The sequence below is a fragment of the Lathyrus oleraceus genome, chromosome 2 (genome assembly GCF_024323335.1).
Source record: "Lathyrus oleraceus cultivar Zhongwan6 chromosome 2, CAAS_Psat_ZW6_1.0, whole genome shotgun sequence".
In the NCBI taxonomy this organism is placed as follows: Eukaryota; Viridiplantae; Streptophyta; class Magnoliopsida; order Fabales; family Fabaceae; genus Lathyrus; species Lathyrus oleraceus.
The window spans coordinates 450993973-451003193 of NC_066580.1; positions in this window are offsets into that span (position 1 = coordinate 450993973).

A 9221-nucleotide genomic window follows, 5' to 3' on the forward strand; every position below is an offset into this window, starting at 1 on the left:
CCTCTCCTTTTTATTCTTATTTGCCCTGAATTTTTCGTCCCTTAACCTTTCGACCTGTCTCACTCTATCCGCTAATTGTGCCATATCCCTCAGATACTGGGTATCTAGTTTCTTCCTTATAGAATAATCTAGTCCCCCTGCGGCCATTTCGACCAACTCATGTTCTGGCACTGGGGTGAAACATCTAGCCTTTAGCAATCTGAATCTATTTAAATAATCATCTATTGGTTCGGAGTGTTTTCTCTTGACACTAGCTAATTCTTTCAGACTTATTTTTGTTTGTCCCATGTAGAATTGTTCATGGAACAGCCTTTCCAATTGGGTCCACGTGTATACTGAGTTTGCAGGCAACGATGTAAACCAAGTAAACGCGTTTTTTGTTAAGGAACTAGGGAAATATTTTATTTTCAAATTTTCATTACGGGCTATCTCCCCTGCCTCGATCAGATAACGTGCCACATGTTCTATAGTGGACTCACTAGTGTCCCCTGAGAACTTTGTGAACTTAGGGACTTTCCATCTTGGTGGCAGTTCTTCTTGCAGAATATATTCTGATAGTGGGGATGCGTAACTAGGCCTTTGTAAACCCATGTTCATCCCATTTTGTGCCATTATCGTTTCGACCATGGCTGCCAGATTGTTTTCGACAGGCGGATTATTATACCGTATCCGTTGTTGCAATACGGCATCCGCGTCCTGGCCTCTCTGGATTACTATCCTTCTAGGCTCTTGTGGAATGGGGATTTCGACACGAGGCTGTTCGACTACATCTTCTTGGTTTCTGACGTTTGTTTGAGGATTGTCCAATGTTATCTGGTTTATCGTAGGTTCTTCCTGGACCGCTACCACTGGGTTATGAATCACTTGTTCTCTGTGTCGAGTTTGAGGGACTCCAAAGAAATCAGCAATGCGCGTCATTTGCGCTGCCAACACTTGGTTTGTTTGAGTGGTGTTCTGTATTAGTGGATTAAACACCGCTCCCATTTGTTGCGTCAACATTTGGACCATATCATGATTACTCTCGTCCATCTGCTGTCTAATTACTTGCGCCGAATTATTTGTTATCGGCGGCACGTAAAGTGGTTGTTGATTCAGTCTACTCATGTTTCCACCATATCCTGACCCTTGTAAGGGTGTAGACACGTTGGCTATCGAATCTGAATATATTAACGGGGAGTTATGTAAATTCGCCATCACCGAAGTTGGCATTCCGAAGGGTTGTTCCCTACCAGGCGGAGGCATGGTGAAATTTGTTACAAAAGGCCTAGAAGTGTTTCCCACAGGAGGGGGTGTCCCAATGGGCATTTGTTGTGCCCTGAAGGACGAACTAGGCGCGTTTTGCGATATCGAAATCGCTGGCATTGATCCTGTTGACGAAGGTACAGCCTCTGACACAGGGACCGATCCTATATTGCCTTCTGTCGAAGGGACAGGGTTGGATACTGGGATGGATTTGTTTGGATTATTTGGCTGGTTCGCCATTTTCCTTACTCTTGTTCTTTTTGGTATTTCTACTTCGGATACGGCTAATTTACCGCTTCTCAGTCTCATACAATGAAGAACAAATTTTGATTAGTGGTTATCCAAATTTCTAGATTTCTGCACTGTCCCACTGGGCGTGCCAATTTGTTCGCTGTGAATTTTGGCGAACAACCTCTGGTTTACCAAATCTTGTAGAATTGGGTTACTTGCAGGATCAACCACACAAATCCTAGGACATGTGCAGATCTAGATGGTCTTGAAGATGTCTAGAATCACTTTCATATATTTCATTTTTGTTCTCTAAGTGTTTTACGTCGAAATATGTTGATTAAAACGTTAAGTAGATGTAAATTTAACAAGATAAAGTAAATGGCGGAAAATAACTGACAAAATGTAAAGTGTCGAAAAGGAGAAAGTGCAGAAAGATAAATGATTGGAAAACATAAAAGAGATTTGTAAAGAACTTTAAACTTTATAAAATAAACTTTGAAGGAATTGGTGTTTGTTTACACATACATTTTCCAAATATGACTCTTTTCTCTCACACGGGTACTTTGAGCGTTTTCAGGAATTTTGTACAAGTAATTCTTCACACCTTTTTCGATAACAACTACCCTATTTATATACAAATAACCTAACTGTTATTAACGACTAAATCCTAAAACTGTGACACATGGCTTTCTTCCTTTCGCCAGATGCTTCCACGCGTCTTTTGCCAAACGTTACAACTTTTCAAATTCAAATTTACACTTTAAGTCGAAAGGACGTCTTCCTTCAGGATGTTTGTCGAATTATCAATATACTGCAATGTTCTCCATGTCTGTCAAAAGTACTTTTCTAGCTGCAAATATCTTGTCGAAACGACAGAACCTCCATTTTGTCGAAATGTCGAACCATACTTATTAATCAAATCGTTTTATCCCATGTCATCATTTGTCGAAAAAATCATTTTATACACCAAATCTCATGGCGTCGAAAACGCACGTATACAATTGCATCTCATTTTGTAGGACATTAGTCATTGCATATTGCATATCATGGGAAAATAGACAAGTCATCCTCCTAAGTCTTTCTCAGAAGATAGAGAGGTGAAGAGATGCAAGCCTGAGGGTCTCATAAATTGATCACTAATCATCTGAGGTTTGTGCTTCAATTAGGGTTTCTTGGTCCTTCAAGGAGTTTGAGCATTATCTTATTGGCAAGGGTACATCATCATCATCATGGTTATCTCATTCTCAAGGGGCTCACTGTTCATGCTCAGATTCCTTGGGATTAGGGTTTTGACCTCTGGTCAACCTTAATCAGTTACAGTCTACCAGTCAGGGTTCATTAAGGAGATGGGGTTTATTTGCTTGGATGAGTATCATATGATTATTATGTGGAGCTTACAAGAGCTAGGGGTTCATTTTTGAGCCAATTCCTCAAATGGTTGAGGCTCAAGCTGATCAGAGCATTTCCAAGTCATCTGTCAACCAGAAAGTCAACAGAAAGTCAACTGAGGGCTAGGAGGTGGAGAAATGAGTTTCAACATCTCATTCATGTTCAAAATAGGCTTATTAATCATGTCAAATGCATATCTTGAAGAATTTGAGGTCAGATCAAAACTTTCCAAAAATGGAAAGTGACCTGTAATTGAAAGTTTCCAAAAATGGAAAGTTTTTGATTCAAATTCAACTTGATCTTGCATCATCAAAGAAGCTTCAAGTGAATTTTTGCCCAACATGAAAGTTGAAGATCTCTCTCTCCCATTTCCAAAAAGTCCAAGATCATGAGCATTTGATGAATGGGTAAGGAGATATGATCAAATCATTGCCAAGTGTACATGGAACTTCAAATGGCCATAACTTTTGATTCATAACTCCAAATTTGGTGGTTCTTTTTGCATTTTGCTTCTCATGACATGTAGTTTCCAAAACATCCATCACATTGCATGGAATTTGAACATATGATCATTTGCTTATTCATGAAGATTTTGGAGGGAAAATCATAAATTTAAAATTGGTGCATCATGAGAACTTTTTGCCATTGCCAATGTGTTTAAAAAATGATTTTGAGTGACTTTGATCAAGCACATGGCACTGCTCACGTCCATTTACTACATGCACCATGCAAATTTTCAATTTTTGCCATACACCTTGTTTTTGCTTAACTTCAACTAAACCTTGCTTAATTTTAATTAAAATAGGATTAGCACATGGTATATATACTAAATCATAACAGAATTTCAAGAGGTTAATCACAATTCACCATTTCTAGATCTAGTTTTCATTTCCCTCCAAAATTTTCTCCCAATCTTAATTCAAAATTTTCTCACATAAGCCTTGAATATTCTTCCATATTCTGGTTCTCTAGTGTTGATTTAGCAAAGATCAAGCCTTGGATCATCAAGTTTGGACCAGAATTGTGCATGTGAAGTTCAAGAACTCAAAAATGGCAAATGCAAATTGAGCTAGATCTACATGTTTCCAAGCCTCAATTTCATCATCAAACTTCATAACAAGTGATTTGGAGTGGATTTGCATGCTTGCCTGGCCTGGAATTTGCAGAATTCAAGAACTGACCTTCAAGAGGTCACATTTTCGATCACCTTAATTCTCTGTTTTATGTACATAATCTTGTAGATCTTGTTGTGGTGAGAATTCTGATATAAATTTTGTGGAATTTGGATGAAAATTGAGTGAGATATGATGATTTCAAGTTTAGATCTAGAAACTTCTTTGCTTCGATTCAGAAAATCCGTGGAGATTTAGGCTTAGATAATATGATATTTGAATTCTACATTGAAAGAGCTTTCCAACGATATATAATTTGTAAAATCTGAGGAATTCTAGAAATTCTGGAAAAATCTGGATGAACTTCATCTTGTTCATCATCATCTTCATGAAGAAGATGAAGATCTTCATCTTTGTGACGGCTTAGCGTCGGCCTGGCTTCGCTCCTGCTAGCGCTAGGGTTCTTGTTCAAGAACACGCCCAGAACACGTTTTGATCCATGGTCCTCACTTCGAATCCTGGCGATGGCGTTTTGGAGTTTCTTTTATTTAGCGCGCTCCATTTAAATTTGGACAGAGTTCGAATCCCAGCGCATGCATAACTTCAAATTAATTCCTCTTTTCCTATTTCCCTCCAATTTCCATGTTATGTTCATTTTCACTTCAAATTTTTTATGCTAACTTCTAAAAATCATATCAAATTGAAAAATGACTCAAATCATTCCCAATTTTTTGCAAAATGATCCTCTGTTTGTCTAGTTTTTTATGATGGTGGATTTTGAAGTTGTGCATGGCTGGAATTTTGTTTGCTCTAGGTTGATTGAACATGTGTGCATTTGTGACCTTGCTCCATTCTTTCCATTGTGAAATGCTTGATTTTAATCCAAATGCTTTGAAATTTTGCATGATGATTCTTGACATATTGATGGATGTTTTGGGCTTGGTTTGGTATTTTTCTCATTTACCATTTCTGTTTTATGCACATGTTTGCATGGTGTGACAATTTGTGTCACACAATTGGATGATGCACTTGTGCAATTTAATTTCCATGCCAAATGATCTTTGATGCTTCTGATTTTTTGTATGTTGATTGGATTGGATGTGTTGAATACTCATGATTTTTTCCAGAATTATTTGAATCATTTCTGTTTTGATTTGGAATTTTCATTCATAATGATCAAATATGATCTTTGAAATTGTCTTTGACTTCCCTTGCACATGAAATGCCTTTGCTTGATGATTCTGTTTTGGTCCTTTTTAGGACATGTTAATATGTGTTTGAAGTTGCATTGTGTTGAATTTCAGCTCCTGTTTTGAATTTTTTTCTTCACCTTTGACCCTAGGCTTTGACCTAGTGGTATGTACTTACATGTGAGCTTTGAATTTCAGGATCAAGCACTTAATCTCCATGGTTGATGATGCTTCATCATTTAAATGTTGATATTTGCTATTGATTGCTAACATTTGCTGTTTTGTAGGTTGATGATAACTCACTTGAGTTTGCCTTAGGGTTTATTTGTTGTGCATTGGGATTGCCTGTTTGATATTGACGGTTGTCTGTTTGTCTGAATTTTGTACTGATTGGTTTAGTTGTTTCCACAGGTACCTAAGTTGCTTTAAGTTCATTTGAACTTTGCTTTGCTTTGCTTGTGGTTGGCATACCACTTAGGTATAATCCCTGGTCTTCATGTAGTCTGGAAGACCTGTCATGTTACTTTGGCAGTCACCTGTCTGAAGCCCTCCTTAAGAGGCAATGTTTGTGCTTGTTTATCTTTGTGCCTTGTATATTCAAAGACCTCCTAAGTGAAGAGGCATTGGCAGATAGAAGGGATGTGCAATCTATCCCCTGCTATTCAGTTGTGTCATTCATCCTACTCACACCATGTGTTGATGCACTTTGAATAAGAACCTAAAATCTTGTTGTGTCAAGTCATGTGGAATAGAGTCCCACATTCTGGACTCCCACACTTTCATTGTCTGAAGCTCTCCCAGGCCAGGGATAAGAGCTGTGAGGTCTTACCCTCACTTCCCATTTCATCTGCTTCACCCTAACTCTCAATGTTAGGGTTAAGAGCAAATAACACCCTTTTCGAGTTGGCTTGTTTGTCGAGGTTGACATGACCCCTTGACTAAAGCCCAGCCTTGTGTGAGCCAATTGTTTGCATATAGTGTGTGATACTTGTGCTTGTGATTACTCATGTGATGTTTAGGCTAGCTTGCTTCCTGTGCAAGTTAGGATTAGAGACCTCAACATAGGGATCGTGTGCATGACAATTTGTAGGCTCGAGTCGTAGTCTCCCTAGTAGTCTGTTATCTCCCTAGTCTCTGGTCAGGATAGAAATTTCTCCCCTGTTAAGGGGAACTATGTTGCCCTGATCCTCATACCAGATGAGGTACGTAGGCAGGAGATCGTGCGAGATCTCTCCGGGCACCCTTTTTCTTTTTGTGTGTGTTTGCTTGACAGCTAGCAGGCTCGAGTATCAGACTCCCTGTTAGTTTGTTTGTTCAACTTTTTTGTTGCTTTTGACGACTCAGCGTCCGGTTAACCGCTTGTTTGCTTGGAGTCTGACGTAAGTCCAGCGATTGGCAGTCGGTTTCCTGGTTGTGTTTGTGTGCTTGGAGTCTGACGTAAGTCCAACGATTGGCAGTCGGTTTCCTTGTTTGTGTTTGTGGAGTCTGATGTAAGTCCAGCGATTGGCATTCGGTTTCCTTGTTTGTGTTTGTTGCTTGGAGTCTGACGTAAGACCAGCCATTGGCAGTCTGTTTCCATTTGTGTGTTTGTTTTGACGTCTCGGCGTCTGTGCGTGTGTTTTGTTTCGGCGTGCGTTAGCCGAACTACGGTAGCTCTGATTCTCATTCCAGATGAGATACGTAGGCATGGGATGCGATATCCTAGCGAGCCCGTTGCCCATTTTCCCCGAACTACGACTATGATGTTTGTTTCTGACAAACTACGTAGGCCCAGGATGCGACATCTTACCGAGTCATCTTCCTCCATCCTTTTCCGCCTGTTTATTTCAGCGTGTGCATTCTTTGAGCAGTTTCTATCAGCAACCTTATTCTATTCTCTTGAGCGTGGATCCCGTCGAGCACGACGGACGTGAGGGGGTGCTAATACCTTCCCCTTGCGTAACCGACTTCTGATCCTTGTAATCTCCGGTCGTAAGACCGTTTCCTTTCCAGGTTTACTTCGAGCGTTTCCTTTCCCTCTTTGGGATAAATAACGCACGGTGGCGGTTCTGTTTGTTTGTTTTTTCCCGCCGGTTGTTTTTCGCGGATGCGACAGTGTGGACATGCAGAAGATTCACACAAAAGATAACCTAGCAGATGTTATGACAAAGTCGATCAACGCTGATAAGTTTTATTGGTGCAATTCTTCTTATGGCCTATCTAAAACGTAGCAACATGGAATTAACAAGGGATATAAATTTTGGAAACAAACAAAATGACTTTAAGTGGGAGATTGTAAGGACATAAAGTCATTTGTTATGTAGAAAATGTCAATGCATTAGAAATCACTGATTTCTATGATAAAGAGAAGATTAAATATAATTTACTAAATATGTATCAACTTATTTTAGTACATGAGTCTCTTATATATAGAGAACTCATATTGTTGTTTATGCATCATCCTATAATCATTCAATTGTGTTTCTTCTCATTTCTATTCTCTTCTCTTATATTTTAGCTGTGTTATAATTATTTTATGTTATTCTGATACCCAACATGTTTGACACAAAAGCATAGCGTGACAATAGTAGGCATTAACAACGCGGGTTTGATCAAACCAGAAGATAATCCACCCTTCACCAATGACCCCGTCCTGATCTGACGACTTCGGCGGTTGTGGTGCTAGGGTGTCCAACTTGAGTGAAGCCCATCTTTTTCCCACAATTGCTCTAGACAATCTTGTCCTCGATTCGCACACCATACTCATGCCATGTTCATCAAAGTTTCTAATGATACCAAAAAATTTGCATAAATCTACTTGTCACTTGTTGCTTTTTGACAATGACATTCACGAGCAGATTTTCAGCATCTTCTACTTTTAGAATTTCTACCTTTTCCCCATTTTTCTCTTCCACTATCCGAATGAGCACAAAATTTCCTAGGTCTGCTTCTTCTTGTTGAAGGTTGAATGTGTAAGGCGTCGATGACTCAATTCCAATTCAGGTTCCTCTTCTTGTTGAAGGTTGAAGTAGAGGGATAGAGCAAGACATAAAACATGATAACTTATGCCTGGATCATACACTTTGTTTTAAGTGGTTTATTTGACCCAAAAACACAGTGTTACAGCATTAGGCATTAACAGCGTGAGTTTGATCAAACTAGAAGATAATCCACCTTTCACCAATCACCCATCTTGATCTGGCAACTTCGACGGTGGTGGCGCTAGGGTGTCCAACTTGAGTGAAGCCCACTTTTCTCCAGTAGTTGTTCTAGACAATCTTGTCCTTGATTCACACACCATACTCATGCCATGTTCATCAAGATGATACCAAATTTTTTGCAAAAATCTACTTTTGTCACTTGTTGCTTTTAGGCAATGACATTCACGAGCAAATTTTCAGCATCTTCTACTTTTGGACCTTCTACCTTTCCCCATTTCTCTCTTCCACTATCTGAATGAGCGCAAAATTTCTTAGCTCTATTTCTTCTTGTTGAAGGTTGAATGTGTGAGGCGTCAACGACTCCAATTCCAATTCAGGTTCCTCTTCATCATATATGGGAAGGTCTCTGTACTCTGGCTTAAAATACCAAAGCAACCCAACGTGAAATGTTCGCCAACTTGCTTGTAGATGGCATCGACTCCACCAATGCCACCATACGAGAGAACAGTTTCTCAAGGCTTTTACCACCCCTTGCAACTTCTCACTCACGGATGTTCCCACAATATCAAAGTGTTTCTTAATACAAATCAACCATCAATAGGCATCACTTCTGCCATCAAACTGCGACACGTCCATTTTCCCCTACTGTGAATTTCTTGCCCCGGATCAGAATTGCTCTGATACCAGTGATAGAAACTCGTATTGTGATTATTTATTTAGGGCAATATATGTTAGCGCCTTTGAATTTTTGGTATTGCTGCAAAACTAAGAACAAATGAAGTTGAAACAGAGAAATTAATTTGCACGATAAACTTCCAAAGCGTGTAGTTTTACACTAAGCTTAAGGAACAATTCACCCCCACCAATCTTTCTATGTTGGATGCAAAAGGAGTTACCGGCGAATTTCCTGCAGGATA